The 18242-nt window shown below is 42.2% G+C and overlaps 1 protein-coding gene across 4 annotated transcripts in view; it reads left to right on the top strand.

Annotated features, from left to right (window-relative positions):
* Positions 1–18242, top strand: part of chchd3a (coiled-coil-helix-coiled-coil-helix domain containing 3a) — a 74188-nt gene that overhangs the window by 25704 nt on the left and 30242 nt on the right. The gene's annotated exons all lie outside the window — the stretch shown is intronic.

Genomic DNA, 18242 nt, shown 5'->3' with positions numbered 1-18242 from the left:
CTACCTCATAGCATTAGCTTCAAGACCACGCTGTCAGGGTGAGTTTATAAAAACATGCATAATGCAACAGCTATAGAAGTTTGTTTTTTTACATTTCACTGTATTTTGGACTCTAACCCTAACCCTGTAGAGAAGGAGAACATGCAGACTCCACACAGGCCATGAAGTCGCCCACAAAGGACGAAAAGTGCCTTTTTCGCTAGAATCAACTCAACAAATCTTGCTTGCGTCAACCGTGAGGCACCTTTAACTACCCTCCCCAAGTACGAACCCACCTCTGCACAGGTTACCCAACAAATTGAATTTACTTTACTGTAAAGTGCACGAGCATCAATAATTGGAAGGTTAAACCGGTTCTGATTGCTGGGCAAAGTCAATAAGTTGATCAAGGGAGAGCTCCAGGGAGTGGTTTTGACTTGCTGTACTAAGCACATAATCTGGTGGCTGATGGAGCTTTCAGAGGTGATTTGTTTAGTCTTTCTCCCAGTAAACCTGTTCACACCTCATGTATTCTCCACTCAGATATCTTTGAATAATTAATTACTTTGTCGGATTTAATCGAATTTGTGTATTCCCATTTCTCTTCTCTTTTTTTTTTTTTGAGACGGTGTTCAACTTTTTTGATTGAATATCACAGTGTTAAAAAATGGGGTCTAATTACATTTTGGTGCCAAACTGGAGTAATTTGTCTTTGACTGCAAGCGGGCACAGCACAACTTCCATTGGTCTTAGTTGTTAAGATTAAGAAAGTCATGCTAGATTTTGAGGAAGGATTTTTATTCATCTTTCTTGGTCTTTTTTTTTTTTTTTCTTCCAAAGTTACTGAAACAAGGTAGATGCATCAAAAACGGCTGGTTGTTCATGAGCCCACCGACATGTTTCGTGTGTGTTTGGAAAGTGAGAAAGATGGTTGGTGGTTAGTTGTTGGGTAAACATGGGATCTGTCATCAATTTCTCTATCTGCTCAACTGTGGACAACAGCAGTGTTTTCTTCTTTTTTGTTTTTTGTTGGTTCAGTATGGAATCGGTGAAAAACAAACGCATGGAACTTGACAGGAGAGACGAAGCTCTGAGGAGTAAGTCGGAGTGCATCAAATCGAGGTGCGCTACTCCAGGCAGACATGCTCCGAAAAAATAAGTCTGTTTGAATGCATCAGTAGTTTTACTGCTCTTCAAATTGTTTTAATTGAATCGGAGTTGACCTGAGCGCCGCTCTCATGTTCATTGCCACTAAAAAAAAAGCACCCAAAAAAATAGAGAGAGAGAAAAAATGTCTTGCTCTATGGCAGCTGAAGCTCTCGTTTTCTTTGTCGGGCATTGTATTGATTTGTCCCCCTCATTAAGATACAGGTCACGGTGAGCAGCAGGACCCCGCACATTCGCTGCTCCACTTCACACACAAAGAGAGCAGCGCCACGAGCGGTTATGCCTCCCCACGCTCACCTATAATGACCATAACCTCCACAACCCCAGTCGCACCAATTATAGTGACGCCAATTGGACAGATTTGCCCCAAGACAGTGGGTTAGACTCGGATCAGATATCGTTTAGGATTTATCGATTTAGATTTTGCCTACACAGGCACTGATTCAGATTTCTGGCAAAATGCACTTGCAATTATAGTCCTATCAACTAAACTAACCAACCTTTAAGTTGTGAAGAGACTTTGTTATGGTCGAATTTGGTTTAGATACTCTCAAAGGAATATCAATTTGTTCTGTTCTGATCCTAATTTATTTGACTATAAATATATCTTTGCATGACAACTGGGAGCGTAACAATTAGCTGACGTAATCAACACAAATACACACAAAGAAAGACGGTCACACATAGATTTAGGCGACACCTGTTCTCACCAGACCCACTTGCACATCTGTGAAAGGCATTCAGCATGAAGAACACAATAGTGAATGAAGCAGCACGTTGCATCTTAAAACATAGTTTAAAAATAAGAATTGTTATTATCCTGATTGTAGATACATTGCCAAATGATTGTGATTTGTGACTATTTATTTATTAGTTGTTAATGATAATACGCCTATATACATATTCTGTTGTCGCTGGTCTGCATCTCTTTCTCCCGCAAACAATTGCAGTCGACATGAACATGTCATTTAAAGCAGCCGAGTGCGTTTTATCATAAATCACAAGCCGCTGAAGCCCGTGATGGTTTGTAACATCCCCAGTGGAAATGTTTGTCGCTCAGGCCTTTTTCCACCAGTTGTTCGCTTCCCCCATCAGGCTGACTGGCAGCGCCCAGCCAGCAAGTCTGGCGGTAATTGAAACTTCACAGCGGTGTAGGCAGGGGTGTGTGTTGTCATCGTCACCGACGTTGGGAGTTTCTGGGGTTCTGTTGTCTGAGGGGAACATGTTCAGTGTCGGCAATCACACGTGTCCTGCCACTCAGTGGTTACCACAGTGAGGGAAAGTGGAGCGCTACCAAGCACATGGCTCTGATAGTATTTACTTTACCATTTAAGATTCTATTACATTGTTGTTGCAGGTTTTTGTCTTACAAAACCAATTAGGAGACATTCAGGTGTAATTACTGTTAAATTACCTGTAGGGTTGTTTTGTTTCTGTTTTTTTTTTTTGTTTAAATTTCACTCATGATGCTCGAAATGGACCAAACCAGAAGGACAGGCGATATCACATTATGCGCACATAATGTCTTCCTCTTGCCTGGCAACCTTATGAAGACTCCCCTTGCTAATCATGTGGTCAAATGAGTGGACTGCCCGGCCTGGAAGGGCTGCAATTGGTAGCTGGATGTGGTCAAGATGGCCTCATTATAAACTGGATTAGATCACAGGTCAATTCGGGCTTAATTGCCCAGCAACAACCGTAAGGAATATGTGAGAATTTTTCTTTTTTCTTTTTTGAAGACAAAGCAGAAAACACCCATGTGTGATTAGGTACCATATACACATAAAAACTAATAAACCGACGCTTTTGACAGAGATATACTTGTGCATGGCGTGAATGAGTCCCATTACCCTGTTATTCACAGTCTACGTCCATCTGTCAGTCCACACATCTGTGTTTTAATGAAACCATAGACCTCCGCCATTCCCCACTTTTGATTTTCAGCAACTCTGCTCTCCCGCAGAGCTAAACTGGTCCAGTGGTCAATCAATCACCGGCCATTGCGTCTCACCCAGACACCAGGCTCCAACCCCGAGGCAGACTTTTCAATCAAACCCGGAGTCATCAATCTTTCCCCACTACAAAACAGCAGTTTGGGTGGGGTTGTGGTTTTGTCTACAATTGGCGACTGGCCCACAACACTCAGATTTTATATTTACTTTTTTTCTGTTTTCAATTGTACCTTAAGTAGACAATCAATGAATCCGTGTACAAATTCAGACTTATTGGATTGATTAAGTTAACGTTCCAAATATGTCTTATCATGTAAAGCTCCTCTACTAGAAATAGGTCAAAATAGTGTGTTTTTGCATATACAAATTAGTCTTGTTCATAGTTGCGATAAAATCTTGAACTTATGTTTTATTTGCCCGTCGGTGTGTACGTGAGTGTGTATGTTTCTACATTGGACTCACGACTGTGCTGCCTTTTGCCCATAGTGAGCTGTGATCGGCTCCGTCGCCCCATGACCCCAAGTTTGATAAAGCAGTGTAGAAGATGGATATATGGCTTTAGATGTAGCATGCGCTTAGTCCGTGTATTTGTCAGTTTTATCACTTGAACTTGAAGCTGTACACAGCATAAAATAAACATTACTGATATGGAGATGAGGTTCAGTAGGAACAAAAAGCAACAAAGAGCGCTGTCTCACCCATCAGTGCTGTAGTTGTTTATCATTGTTTGCCGTGTTTTCATCTTTATCTCTCCTCTACGCTCGCACGGATACACATCCCAGTCCCAGGTAATGTGATGTTCCATGAATATTTTTTTTTATTTTTTTTCCATCAACTCTGCTTTCACAGCATGGGATAACACAGCATACGAGACTATTTGTCTGCTCCCTTCACACACATCCACACATATATAGGATGTCCAGCCTGTCGCAGCTCAGAGAGAAATCAGTCCTTACTCTTTCCTTAAACTGTGTTCCATTTGATGCTGCGCCGACTTGAAAAGGACTTTGGGTAAAGCTTAACATTTTTAATGCAACAAGCCCCCACAGGCCAGACCATCAAATCTCTCTCTGTTCACTCTGGTAGTTCAATTCCACCTGTCGCGAAAATGCAGTCTCCAGCAAATGTCTAATATTTCCCTTTAAAAAAGAAAAAAAAAAGAAAACAGATCTTGTGTACTTCAACTGCATGCTGTTGCATTTTAGATACAGACGACTGGACCCGACTGATAATGGCCCGACAATTTAATTTCCCAGGTATTAAAGGAGACTTGCTGGGTTTTGAATTGGTGCCTGTTGGTGGTATTTAAAAAGTAGAAAAACACGTCTCTTTTTCTCTTAACTTACTATTTTTTTCCTTCTCTCCACATCACAGAGTATATGGAAGATTGGGGGTAGAAAAAGGTCCATGTGTCTTTTACTTTTGAATGAGATAAAAAAAAAAGAAATAGGGCTACACTGTCATTTACATATATTTTTGATTTTCTCAGCCCACCAAGGACAAATTTCATCCCATCTTTTCATAACAGTTCTCTGAGCTGTTGTAAGAATAACACCTGACAGGCTTGACAGGATTTAAGAGAGCTGTCAGTCAGTTTGATTATGATGTAGTTAAGAAGGGTTTTTCACATGTTCTTGCTTTGCCGGTGGATTTTCTTTAAGGGGCAAGGCTGCTGTGGCTAAACTAACTGACTTTGGACTAAAAACTGCAGCAAAAATATCTACCGGGCTTGTCGAGAATACAAATGATTGGCATGAATCGGCCTCAATTCTCGCTTCGGCATTGTTTTTCACACAGTGCTCCTTCAGCGACTGCAACCTGAATCTGATTTTATCTCATTTATTAATCTTCCAAACCGAATTTAGCATTTGCTAAACATTTTCAGAATGCAATATCTACTGTCGAAGGGAATAAATAATTCCTCTTTAACTTTCTGCCAGGAGGTACTGCACTCTGTTCAAGCAAGATATGTTTGATATTTATACTTTTTCAACTCGGGCATTGAGCAAAACATGTGCTTGTGCTTCTCCAAGAGAAAATCCTGCAGGGTTCCTCTGATCATCTTGGTCCCTCTGTTTGTTTATTCACATATTTATCTATGGCACACAATACTTGAGGCACCACTGACTTTATTTGAGACAACGAAAAAAAAAAAACAACCTCATGTTTGGGGAAAAGTCAAAAAGTGACCCTGCTTCAGTATCATCTGAATTTCACAGTATGGCCAAGAGGGGGAGCTACATTTACAGAGCCAGTAAGCAGATACTAATAGGTATGCAGGGAAATGTATTATTCACCAAACATAATGTCAAGTTTGAAAGGTGCATTCATGAAATGCAGAGCCGTCTTCTTTCAGCTTGAGATGGAAAGAAATTAAATCTATCTGTAGTATCTGGCCTGGGTATGTACTGTGCATGCTGCATCTGTTATATTAATATTGTTAAATCTATATTTAAATAAAGTTGGTCAATTAAGAAGTAGCCATTGTGATCAACAATATGGACAAAGCCAATGCGAAAAGCAGTTGAAAACATAACGGATATTACACATATACATTTGACACCAATTCTAGTTTGACAGTGACTTATTGTGGCCACTAAAGAAAGATAATCCAGTTTTACAGGCTGTCCTACAACCCTGAAAACTACTTATGCAGCCCAGTTTGTGTCTCTCTCCTATTTTTGTTTGCTCCTGCTTTGTTTCCTCTGTCGTCTTGGAGAATGTCCACTCGGCCGTCCTTTACATATTGGCCTCAGTACTTCACCTCCTGCCCAGGATGAAGTGCCCACACACCGTGCCAGTGTTTGGGTTAGACAAGAGGTTAGCCTCTAATTGGCAGGGCCTGTGGATGGCACTCTGCACCCGGCGCTCACCCTTTTCAGCTAATTGGCACCGCGAGCCGCCAGCGGCAGCGCTGAGATATGGCGGAGCTTCGATTGATGGATGGATACTGGTGTCAGGAGAGCTCCTTCCCGACAAGAGAACTTGTCTCCTCAATTTAGTGACTCAGCTCCGCCGGGCGTTGCGTGTTGTTATGCATGTATTCATTCTCGTTTGTTCTAAACATTTTGGAAAGCCGACTGCAATTATCTCATTGTGCCATGTGCTTTTCATCTTCCTCTGAGCAAGGAATTGATTTTGCTTGTGTAAACAGCAGCTACCATATCCAATCACACTTGAAAAAGATATGCATAACTGAACGTTTGGGCTGTCTGCCTTTCAGCCAAGTAAGAAAAATCGTTGAGGAAATGTTTTGAGTTTGACTTTTCTTTCTCTTCCAATGTATAGTTTCGCCTTCACTAACAGACATGACTGCATCAGGTACAAACATCTTTGCATTATTATGACATTTTGGGAAAAAAACTATTTTCTGTATTAATTCACACATTTCCATATATACAATGTTTGTTCAGTTATATAGACTTCACCTATAAAGTCCATAGTATGTTTAAGTTTGCACCAGGTATGAGTCCTGCTATCGTCATTTCACACAGACACAACAGCAGCTGATGACATAATGAGGCTGGTGTCAAATTACATGCTCCTGATGCCACCATGCTGATTGAGGACAGGTTTTCTGGAAGCTAGCTAATTGGAAGAAAGAATGATTTCAAGGTGGATGGGCATCCTTAAAGTGATAGAAGATGCATTAAATGACAGAGTAAGATAAATAATACGTCTTTTTTTTATTATTCCTCGGTGAGGAGAAGCTCATCTGGAGATTCTGAAGTTAAAAAAAACAAGCATCCTGAGTTGAGAGAGCATTTTCTGACAGTTTAGTTAAGTACAGTAGATATATTGGTTCTGTAATATGACAGGTAATGTGCCTTTTCTCTTCCCCATTTATGGTTTTCCTCTTGGCTTTAAAAGGAGAGCGGTATTAATGAGGTTCCACGGAGGTGAGCAGTCAGCTCGGCGAATGGTGCTGGAGGGAGTGATTTTGATTGAACAACAGAAAGAACTTAAACATATAGAGGCGGTAACAAAGATCAGAGAGGTGTTTAATGGCAGAGAATCTGGGTGAGCTATAGAGGCCGTGAGAGAAAGGAAAGCGGATAAAAGATGGAGGGGGAATAAATCGAGGTTCGTGCAAAGAGCAGACAGTCGGGGGAAAAAAACAGATATTGATTCATGAAGCAGTTTCAAAACAAGGTTACAGGAGCCAATTAGGAAACAAACCAATCAAAAAACAACACTTAAAGTTGCATAAAATAGAAAAGCAAAGCATCATTGAACTGTATACAGGCGGGTCTGAATAGAAATCAAGAATAATTACATATTGATAGACGAGCGGGCTGACGGGCATTAAAGGCACTTAAAACGGTTTCAAAACGTTGCCTGTTCACTTCTTTGAAGCTGTTCGGAGGCAGCTTACAGACGGCAGGGATTCGCCGGGGAAAAGTGGAAAAGGCAAATATTGGTTTTAAAGAGGGCAGTGGCTTAGAGGTGACCCCGAATCTGCTGACAAGTGCTTGATAGGCAGGAGCTGAGGGTGGACTGCGGCCCCCCTCTCAGGTTCATCAGACATGGGAAGACCACCTGCCGCTGAGTGGAATGAATATGCATTAATACGCAGCGTGAGCACACTTGCTGTTCGATATGCTCACAGTACTAATCACGCGAGCATTCAGCCACTTACACATACACTCTGATAAGCTCCAACGTGAACACTGGCTCAGGTACCGATTCACATGCTGCAGGCGCATGCAGTCAGACACGGCAGACACATGCTGCTTCAGTTGTCCATAAGGTCCAATGTCAGGAACACATCCCGAGGCTCTCTCTCTCTCGCTCTCGTTTTCCCCTCCGTGCATGTCTTCTCTTATTTTCTTCTCCTCCACATTCCTATCACATCCTTTTTGCTATAGGTTGTTCCAACCCTTGTCTCCTTTCCACCAAATCTCTCTCATTAAGTTTGCTCCCTGCGGGCATCTGTTGTCCAAAGGCAATATGGCTCCCTCCACTTTCAGGTCATTCGCTCTGTCCTCTGCCGTCAAGTGAAGGAATTTTATGCGTATATGCATCCGATTGAATGTATGCTAGTATTCCTCCACTACGTTCTACCAGCTGAATCTTTTTTTTTTTTACAACTGGTGGAGCTCGTAAAGCTGCATTCTATTCCAGTTTCCTTTGAAGTATAAATGCAGCACATATAAATTGACCAGATACATGAAAACACTCCTGCATGCATGATGTGTATAAATGTGTCTTAAGATGGGACCAATCCATGTTAAATCACCACTGTGAACACAGAGACCGCTTTATTCTTGTTTTTAAACTTCTCTCCAGATTAGTTGCTCCTCTGGCTTCACAACGTTATTTGGAAATGCATTAATACAGTGCATTCCGATAACGATATCAATTGCGATGAAGTTTGAGATTCACACCTCCAAATAACAGTGCTCTTTCTCCTAATTCACACCAGCCGTGATGGAGCCAATGTTCCCACCAGCAGTTTGTTGACTTTATTGTTGGTAATCGATTGACAGTCTGAAGCACAAAAATCAAGGAAATTGACCATTTTAAAAAAAGTATTTTTATTTTTCATTTATCATGACCGATCCCACTTTTCTTTCCTATTTGAAATGCTGTGTATTCCACACGTTGCTATGAAAGTCACACTGACTTTGTTATATATTGAGCAGTTGTTTGGTGTTCGTACTTGGTTGACTGGCTCTATGATTCAAAAACAGATGCGAGCAACTGTAATTATTATCCTTCCAACTCATGTAGAAAGAGCAGTGCCGTTTGTTCTGGCTTGCTGCACGAGTTTCTCTCGCTGCCTTCATGTGTTTCTCTTTAAAGCACCAGAACATCTTCACCCAAACTTTCATCCTCACAGTCTTTGTCCCCCAAGCTCCATTGTTCTGGAGACTTGCCCCCTGCTCTCGTATTGGCTGGGATTCCTCCCAACATGCCCCCCACGTCTTGGTAATGAACCCACAGCTCTTCGTATCTCCTCGGTCTTCCCCTGTGTGTTGAACATGACAGATGACTGGAGACCTCCAGAGGTTCGCTCCTCAGGGCTCCAGAAAAAGGCAACCGCAACCCCAAGATGATCAATCAATCAGTTTACACCGCGGGCGCCTGATCAGCCAATTAATCAATCTTTGAGCTAGCAGATGTTGTTGCTGTCCCTCAGCGGAGGAGCTGGCAGGGACGTTGTGGAGGTGGTGTCTTCAACAAAGGCCGAGGGGCTTGAAGTGTCTGGGAGGAGAAAGGAAAGTGATTTTTCATGTCTCTACCAGAATCTCAATCGATGCAGATACTCTCCGACTATTTTCCCCATGCTGAACCAGGCTTGTTTGTTTTTAAGAACATCTCCATGGAGGAATAGGCCCGACATCTCTTTGCTCGTCTCATGAGAGTTTACCATTCACACGTCACCTTTCAATTAACTGCTCGACTTTCCCAAAACCTGCCGATTTGCAAAAACAAATGTAAATGTGTGAGTGGGACGCCATCCCTGACTCAGCATTGTTGAAGCCATCTGCAGCAGATCAAGCGCTCCGTTGACCTCTGTCAATGGACCGCCAGACTCCACGAACACTTCATTTTTATGTGTCCATAAACAGCCAGTAGTTAAGATACATGCACAAACACTGAAACACCCACACTCTCCACCTACACCTCTTGGCCTTTGGTCCCTGTCCGGGCCCCTTGGTCGCTGTCCTGATCAGGTCAGACCTTTGACCCTTCAGGTCACTGGATCATTTCTCTCCTTGCTAAGAGGTCCCCGGGGACATGAATGCTTTCTGCAGCCTGTGGTGTCGGTCTGGTTTTCTCCCAGGTCCAAGATGAGCAAAGTTACCGAAGTTTATACAACATTTTAATGACCGATATCTAATAATTAACAAACAGAAAAAAAATGTATTCTCCTCCAAATGCAGTCACATTTAAAAAATGATTTATTTGGTTGGAATGATTCTCCAACAATGTGAAAATAGATTAAACACCATAAACACAGGCAGCAAGACCTGACAAGTAATTTATTCTTGGGACAGTTTTGATAATCCGCCACATCGCCAGAGTTTCACACTGAACGCCAGCAGACACCTGGTGAGCAGGATGTGCACACTGCTGCTGCTGTTGGCATATTTACTCCATTGATTTTTGAGTGCGGCTGGCATCATCAAGTGTCACTGGTTGTATGTCATACCCAGTCGGGCGAAAATCACACAAAATACACGTTGACTGAAGCTCCAGTCTTCATGGTCCAGCAGTTTAAGAAACAGAACTGAGACAAGATGAAGGACCTGATATGGATGTTCTCTACGTGTGGTCTCCACTTATTGAATGTAGTATTAATTTTGCTGATCGAGTATTATGTTTACTTATGTCAAACTCACAGCAGTACTCTTCAGATCAGGTTTGTCAAATAGCATCTGTTGGTGTTGGATACGTGTTTTGTTTTGAGCGAGTGACATCTGTCAGTGTTAAACCTGTTAACTGACTATACCACCATATCCAACATGATTATATTGCCCATAACACTGCCATCGCCCAGAGAGACTAATAGCAAGCTCTGATCCTAAGTGTTGCTAGTGCTCAGTAAATTCCCATGATGCTTCTCTTCCAGCTAAAGAGAATAGTGTCCAATGGAGTTTTACAGCTGAGGCAACCAGGACTTATGTTTTATTAGAGACTCTAAAGGTAACAAGAATACTGCTGGTAAGATCTGCATTAGATGATATTGTTCCACGATCCATCATTTAGAGTTGATCCTCTGGTGATAGCTTTTAAGGACGGAATGATAAACGACTAAAGTCATTTTAACTTCGTGAGCTTGCTTGCTTTAACTTGCGGCTACAAATAGTGACAAATCCTGAAGCGTGAGTTATTCTCGCCACAACTGTCAAAAAGAGAAAAAAACTAAAATGTTCTCTCTCCGAATATTCCTTTAAACCCATCTTTGTACCCAGGCTTTTATCTCCTCATGAGCCTCTCCATCCCTCCCTCCATCTATCTCCCATCCTCCCACATGCCACCCCCGCCTCCTCTGTGCTAATTAACACTGGAGCACGGTCACATTGTGCCGCCCTTTGACCCGCCCGCTGCCTGTCAGAGCGTACAGGACTCCGAGGCTTCAGTATTAGTTTGTCACAGGGTCCCTGTCGCACCAGTCTGTGATAGATGGGCCCCGGTGAGCGGCTCTGACCCACCGTGCTGCAGCACTCACTCGGACGGTGTGAGGGAGCATTGATTATGATGCTACCCGTGACAGGGGTGATGCAGGGCCGAGCTGACGGTGGCAGGCGGAGACAAAAAAAAAAAAAGAAAGAAAAAAAGACCAAGGTTATGGATGAGACGCTGTTGGTTAATGTGATGAGATTTGATTTGTGCTCTATCGATCATTTCATCTTGCAAGATGATGTTCATCTGCAATGATTTATAAGCATGTAGCAAGCGTACAGTGAAACTCTGAGGCTGCTCACTTCACAATGCAGAAGTGTCCTTCATCGAAGTGTGAAATGAAAAACGTATCATGAGCGCAATTACTAATAGCATAATCAGATTTCGCTTTCTTCCTAAGCAATGAGACATTGTTTATTTGAAATTAAAGTTATGCTGCTGGCCTGTTTTTAAATTCAATTCCCCCCAGAAATCAAATAATAAAATATAGATGCTGTGGTCTAAATTAGTAGCTTGCGGATTCATTCCTTACTTAGCTTTTGCAATGTATAACGTAAGAAGATCCATGTTCAAGGACACTGGATAGTTTCAATGAAGCAATTTCAAGATCACTTTAATCAAACTGCTCTCACCTCATGTATACATTTAGATTTCAGCGGATTAAGACCTCCAGTTCTCATTTTGTTTACTGCCTCATAGCATCTGTAGAGTTTACCGTTTTAATAACTTTCAAAATAAGAGAAGATGCTATGAACCACTTTATGCAACACAGGGCGTGTGGGATGTGCAGCTCTGTGACTTTTAAGGCAGGGGTGTCAAACATAAGGCCCGTGGGCCGAAACAGGCCTCCTAAACCGTATAACAAATTGTAAAAACTTCAAAGAAGACATAGACTTCTTGAAAAAAAAAAACTATTTCTTACAAGTCGTGGACACAATACAACACTGAGACATTACTGTGAGCAAATTAGCTTCCATATCAAAATCCATGCTGTCAGGGTGAGTAAAAACATATATAATACAACAGTTTTAGAAGTTGTTGTTTTTTTACATTTCTCTTGGCTTTGTGTTGAGACTGCAATCATTTCTGGACGTCATCGTTTGGATTTGGCGAACTTATAGACATTTCCATCGTGCATATTCTTTACCATGACAGAGAAATTCTTTAAAGTTTGTATTTAAAGGTTATCATCGCACCTTTTTGCCAATTGACATTTACAATTGACGGTTTACATTGATGCTAAGGGGATGAGTGTCAATATGATTTTCCCTTCAAGTGTCTCCACTGCCACACATGTATGGATACAATACATTGTCATGCAAAGCAAAACGAATATAGGACTCGAATGTGTGCGCACACATACAGTGGCCCTCAGTTTGCTGAGTGTGGTGAATAACAGTCATTTTCATTCCAGTACCTTGGAATGATTTTAACGGGAAAAAAAACAACAACAAAAAAAGCAGTGTCAGAGAGCACTTTAAACGAAAAGGCAGGTGTGAAAGAAAATGGAGTACATGGGAGCAATTCAGAGAGAAGGAACAGGCGACGGGTGGGTGGTAGAGGAGGAGGAGGCGGGGGGAGGGGGGCTGACACAGCAAAATCCACCTGTTCTCATCCCTCTTCCATCCTCTTCTCTTCTGCTCCTCCTCTTCCTCCCCTCGCCCAGCTCAAACTGCGGCAGTCAGCTAATTAAAAAACATGGTCGTCCTTAATTATTCAGCGGCTGGCTAATTGATATTCACAGAGGCGATCACCTCCCCTAAACGATTCGTTTAATCTGACCACCACAGTCTCACTTTCAACTGCCTGTCATCGTCTGCCACTGTGCTACTGTACTCAAAAAGCGACAGAGGAAGATGGTACCATAAAAGTTTATTTAATTTCAATGTGCTTTTCCTGGCAGCTAATCGAAGTGTGAAGACCTTGGACTGTCGTGAGTGCTCATCTTTTATTTTTCTTTAACGTGAAGCTACTGCCCAGGACAATTCGACATGAAAGGACTAATTGAGAATTGCCAAGATAAATTTAATCGTCACAGAAAACCAAAAAGTCTGTATTCCGGGGTCCATCCTTCAGAGCACCAGTGCAGACATGAGTGGCTCCAGAGATGAAGAAACTATCTCAGCAGCACTTCATCAATCTAGATTTATTCTTCTCTTAAGACAGCTAGATGAAGTCCGATAATAGACAATTTTCAAATGGCTTTTGAAGGACTATAAAGCTTTGGGGAAAAAAAAGTCAATGCTGAGGGGAAAAAGAAACTCTTAATGGAATGGCCTTCAACATCTGTTTTACGTCACGGCGTCATACAGTTTGAAAGAAAGCATGAGGGCACTCGTCCAAAGTCTTTGTGACATGTGGATTAGATTGCATGAGGATCCAGAAACCCTTCAAATGGTTTGTTATGCAACTGCATTATATGTTCTTTTTCACAATTATTGCTCATCACAGTTTGAGGAGAACATACAATTGCGAGAAGTAGTGACAGTGTGGGTGGAGGCCTTCGTTGCTTTGTACAAAACTAAATCCAAGAAGGTTTAGGATTTCACCAAACAATTGCTACGGAAAATCACTACAGTCTCAACATAAAGCCAATTTTAGTGATACTCACCTGGGCAGAATATAGTGAAATATCCCCAAATCTTCTCTTAAGCCTGTTGCATCATGCAAAGTTTATACAGGCCTTATGTTTGACACCCCTGCTCCAGAGTATACCTGCCTGAAGACATGCATGTTACGATAATTGATTGCTCCGAACTGACTGTGGGTGTAAATGTGTGCGTTGGTGTCTCTTTGTATTGACCTGGTCACTGGTGACTTGTCTCAGGTGTTCATGTCTTTCTCTTGCTGTCAGCGTGGAAAGGCTGAAGCTGCCCTTTGACCCTGATCTGCATTATTTACAAATCATTCATGATGCGAAGTTTTTTATGCGTCATGCAGGTTTTGCAGTCCTGTATTGCTCTTGTTTTAAGCTCTTTGAAACATGTTTTAAGCATCAGACTCAATCAGTTTTTAACATTTGGTTGAGTATGGTATAGGGATGACATTTTAATGGATTTTAATTGTTTTCTTTCATATGTTGCTTAAAGTCTCAACTTTTCAGGAATGTATTTCTTCCATCCGGCTTTCACCTTGCTTCTCTCTACCTTTTTTCCCTACCCTGTTCTAAGCTTGTAAAGATGCACTTAACCTAGCTTTCATGTCCCAGTCCTCCATTCTTGACACCTCTGTTGATAAATCGCTTTTTATTGTGCCCGTCCTTTGTTTTTTTTATCTTTCCATTCTCAAGTCCACTTCCATGTCTAATTCTGCCCCCCCTCCGATCCCGGGTGGAGCGCTCCTCCAGCCGCCACCGCCTCTTCATTAGTGGAACAAAAGGTGGACGGGCAGTGGTGAAGTCTGTCCTATTGTTTGGCCTTTAGTATGATTAGATTATCTTTAAAGTCCACTGAATAGGATTAATCAGTCAGAAGTAATCCTGACATAATGTGTGTGTCTGGGCCTGTGTGCGCGCGTCGTCGGAGAGGAGGGCCAACCAGCTTGCGTGAAAATTAAGCAACACGCACACACGTATACACACACACACACACCCAAAAGTGAGCACAATAAGAAAGTCCCTTGGTACACATTTCTGTCACAACCTCTCCTCTTTTAATGACCCCCTTTAGTCTCGCCTTCGGTGCACATTTATCTCTCCACCCGCTCTCTGTGGGTACAGCTGCTCAAGCTGGTGCTGGTGTGTGTGTGTGTGTGAATGTGGCGATGATTTGCGTGTTACAGATAGTGTCTGAGACATTATTTGTGTCTTGGCGTCTGTGTGCATGTTTTGTCTTTCTCTTGCAAAGCCGGAGTGTTTAGTCACCACCTACCAGCGTGACATTGAATTTGGACACACTTGTGACGGTACACAACTGCCCCCCCCCCCCCCCCCCCCCCCCACCCCCCACCCACCAAAAGAAAATCCTCTCCTCTGTGTTTCCTCTCGATCCCATCATCCTTTGTCTTTTCTCCCAGAATTGAGCTGTTGGTGGGAGACAGTTTTCTGGCACCTTGGCAAAAAAAAAAAAATTTAATTAAGTCCCTCGAAAAGTTGGGCAATCCATTCCAGAGGTTGTGATTGCAGGCTTGGTATTGATACCACGTTTTAAGGTCATGATAGTTCTACCTATCCTGGATGTTTTAAGGGTGCACTTCAGGTCACCTTCAGCCAGCAGCGTCATTCAGGGTTAAGTTGAACTTGCTTCCATCATGAAGTGCAGGCAGCTTGAAGGTTTTTGTGTAACATCACAAAAGCACTCCAGACTTCTAAGAGGATACAATGGAGATGATTGTCTGACCACAGCAGAAAGGCTGGTTAATGTTGGGTTGTGCTGAGGGCAGCTGCAACCCCGGCAATGGCGCTGCTTTGCAGAGAATAGTCAGGAATGAGATGAAGTGGCACTGCAGGGTCCCCTCCCCACCCCTTCCTCTCTACGAGGCGTCAGAGATGGCATTATGGTTGTATGTTTGCCTGTGTGGGAAGGTCTCTCTTTCTCTCTTTTTTTTTTTTTTTTTTTTTTTGTGTAGTTTGAAAAGCTTGGAGCATCCCCTTGACTTTGAAACTTCCCCCACTCGTCTCGTGTGAGGACAGCCCCTCTCTGAGGCTCCTCATCACGATGCGTACTGCATGCAGCTTTGCCTGCAGTGCGTTGAGTAGCCAAGCACAGATGGTTATCACTGTAGTAGAGATTGGATAGGGTGAGGCAATTTTTTCTCTCCCCTCTCCATACATTGCAAAAATATATTTCTTTTTTTTTTCTTCATACTCGTCTGCTACAACTTCCTATAGCGTTTAGAGAAAAAGCCTTCAAGGCTCAATCTGTGCAGCCGCTTCCCATACAGCATGTGTAGGATTGTGTATTTTAGAGTGCTCATGCATCTCTTTAGATGTTCATACCTTCCTCGTTCATTGCTGCGTATGTGATATTTCTCGTGAATGTGCACAGGTGTGTTCATATGCCAGTGAGTTTGAGGGAATGAAGTGCAGGTATTCAAGCAGAACAGTGTAGTAGCCAGTCACCCCGAGCTTCTGAATACTAAACCATCCCAAATGTCACTTTGAAGAAGTTCATGGATGAATCATCTCCTTTTTACAAACTCTTTTTTTTCTCCCCCCCTCTCTTTCTCTTATGTTTCTTTTCAATGCTTCTCTTATTCAGGAGATTGGACAGACGGTAAGTCTGGAGCTTCGTACCTTCTGCTTAGACGCAACAGTTCTCTCTCTCTCTCTCTCTCTCTCTCTCTCTCTCTCTCTCTCTCTGTCTCTCTCTCTCTCTCTCTCTCTCTCTCTGTCTCTCTCTCTCTCTCTTTCCACATGATAGACTCGAGTGTGTCTCTTCCTCCCTTTCAGCTTCTTTGACGTGCTACACTTTTTTTCTTCCCCCCACCAGGAATTTTCGACGTGCCATAGTTTGAAGATCTGCTTCTGCTGCTCTCGTGCTACAGACACTTTGTAGAATTATAAATAAGATGAGGGTTTCGGTGTGTTTCTCTGTAGACTTACTAACAGAAGGAAACGGTACAACAAAACACCGCGAGTTGGGCTTTAAAATTCCCCCGCTGTTTTGGATAACAAGCCTTTGCCTTGTTTTGGGCTGTTTGTTTTATTTACTGTTTGTTCGCTCTTGGAAATATGTGACGAAAGTTGTTCCCCAGTCATCAAAGTTTGACTTGCTTGATGCAACTCCCATTCAACCAGTCCATTAATCCCAAATCACAAAGTGTTACCATCGATAGCGAGTGGTATATTTATGGTTCTGAAAGAGGCCTCCTCTTTTATCATACTAGATTTGCTGTAAACTATATCATTACACTTGACAATCACTGACCGTTTTAATCAGACCTGTCATTTAATACTTCTGTTCACTAGCCTTTTATATTTTCAGCTTTTACTATAGGTGACCCACACATGGATATTTGCCATTTTATTTAAGTTAAAACGATCTAAAAGCTGTACAACAATAAATTGCATACTTTTTAAAGCCCTTTATTATCACCTAAATGTTCACACTGAACCACATTGGATTGCTTTGACACCTGTATCCAGGTAAACTTCAAAAGCACTATGTAATGCTGTAAACATCTTGTGGTATATAATCATAAATAGCTGCTAATAAATGCTCATTTTCTGCCAAGCGTCAATATCTCTGAATGAAATGTCAAATTTGTTGTTGGGTACTTTATTATTTTAATAAATGAGTACATCTAAGGATCTTTTTAAGGCCTTCATTACAAAAACAAACAGCACCTACTAGTGGTTTATGATGGAAACTACACCGTTTTCAACGTTTCTGCCGTTTTCTGTGTAAATGGACGTTGTTTTTATATTCCTGCAGTATAAACGTGGAGCTTTTCTGAAACGAAAATGCACTTGTTTCACTTGAAACGTTGTGTATACTGGGCCTGAATCTATCGCTTTGGTACAAAATGACCACATAGCAGTATTGATAACAAATAATTCATCACTTACAACCAAGTGGTACTAACAGTTTCTCGTTGTCATTTGTAATAAAAGAAAACGTATCCGTGATACTATTTTGATTGGAGACATCAGCCTTCAATCCCAGTGTGATGGCGGTTGTTTTTTTTGTGTTTTTTTTGCCCCTCCCTCTGAGGGCCGATATATATCAGGCGCTATCTGTCCTGTACGTCACAAGAAGAGTCAGCCGTACATTTAGTGAAGGTCACAGCAGAGGAGGACAGTAGAGATAGGTAGGCAGGTTAAATATATATGCCAGGCTATGAGTCTTGTTCGCACTGAGAACCGATGCTATCTCATTGGCTTGATAGCAGTTTGGCTGAAGACTGAACACAAGCGGCAGAGAAACACATAGAGCACCTGGCAAGGCACAATCGCTCTCAAACACATGGACAGATAGGTTGGTTTTCTTCATAATACCATCACACGTTTCCCACTCATGACCCGGTGATAACCAAACATATTCAGTCGAGTTCTCATCAGAGAGTGGATGT

The sequence above is a fragment of the Lipophrys pholis genome, assembly GCF_963383615.2.
Source record: "Lipophrys pholis genome assembly, chromosome: 22".
Lineage (NCBI taxonomy): Eukaryota > Metazoa > Chordata > Actinopteri > Blenniiformes > Blenniidae > Lipophrys > Lipophrys pholis.
Note: the sequence above shows the minus strand (reverse complement) of the source record. Positions and strands in the feature narration are given on the sequence as shown.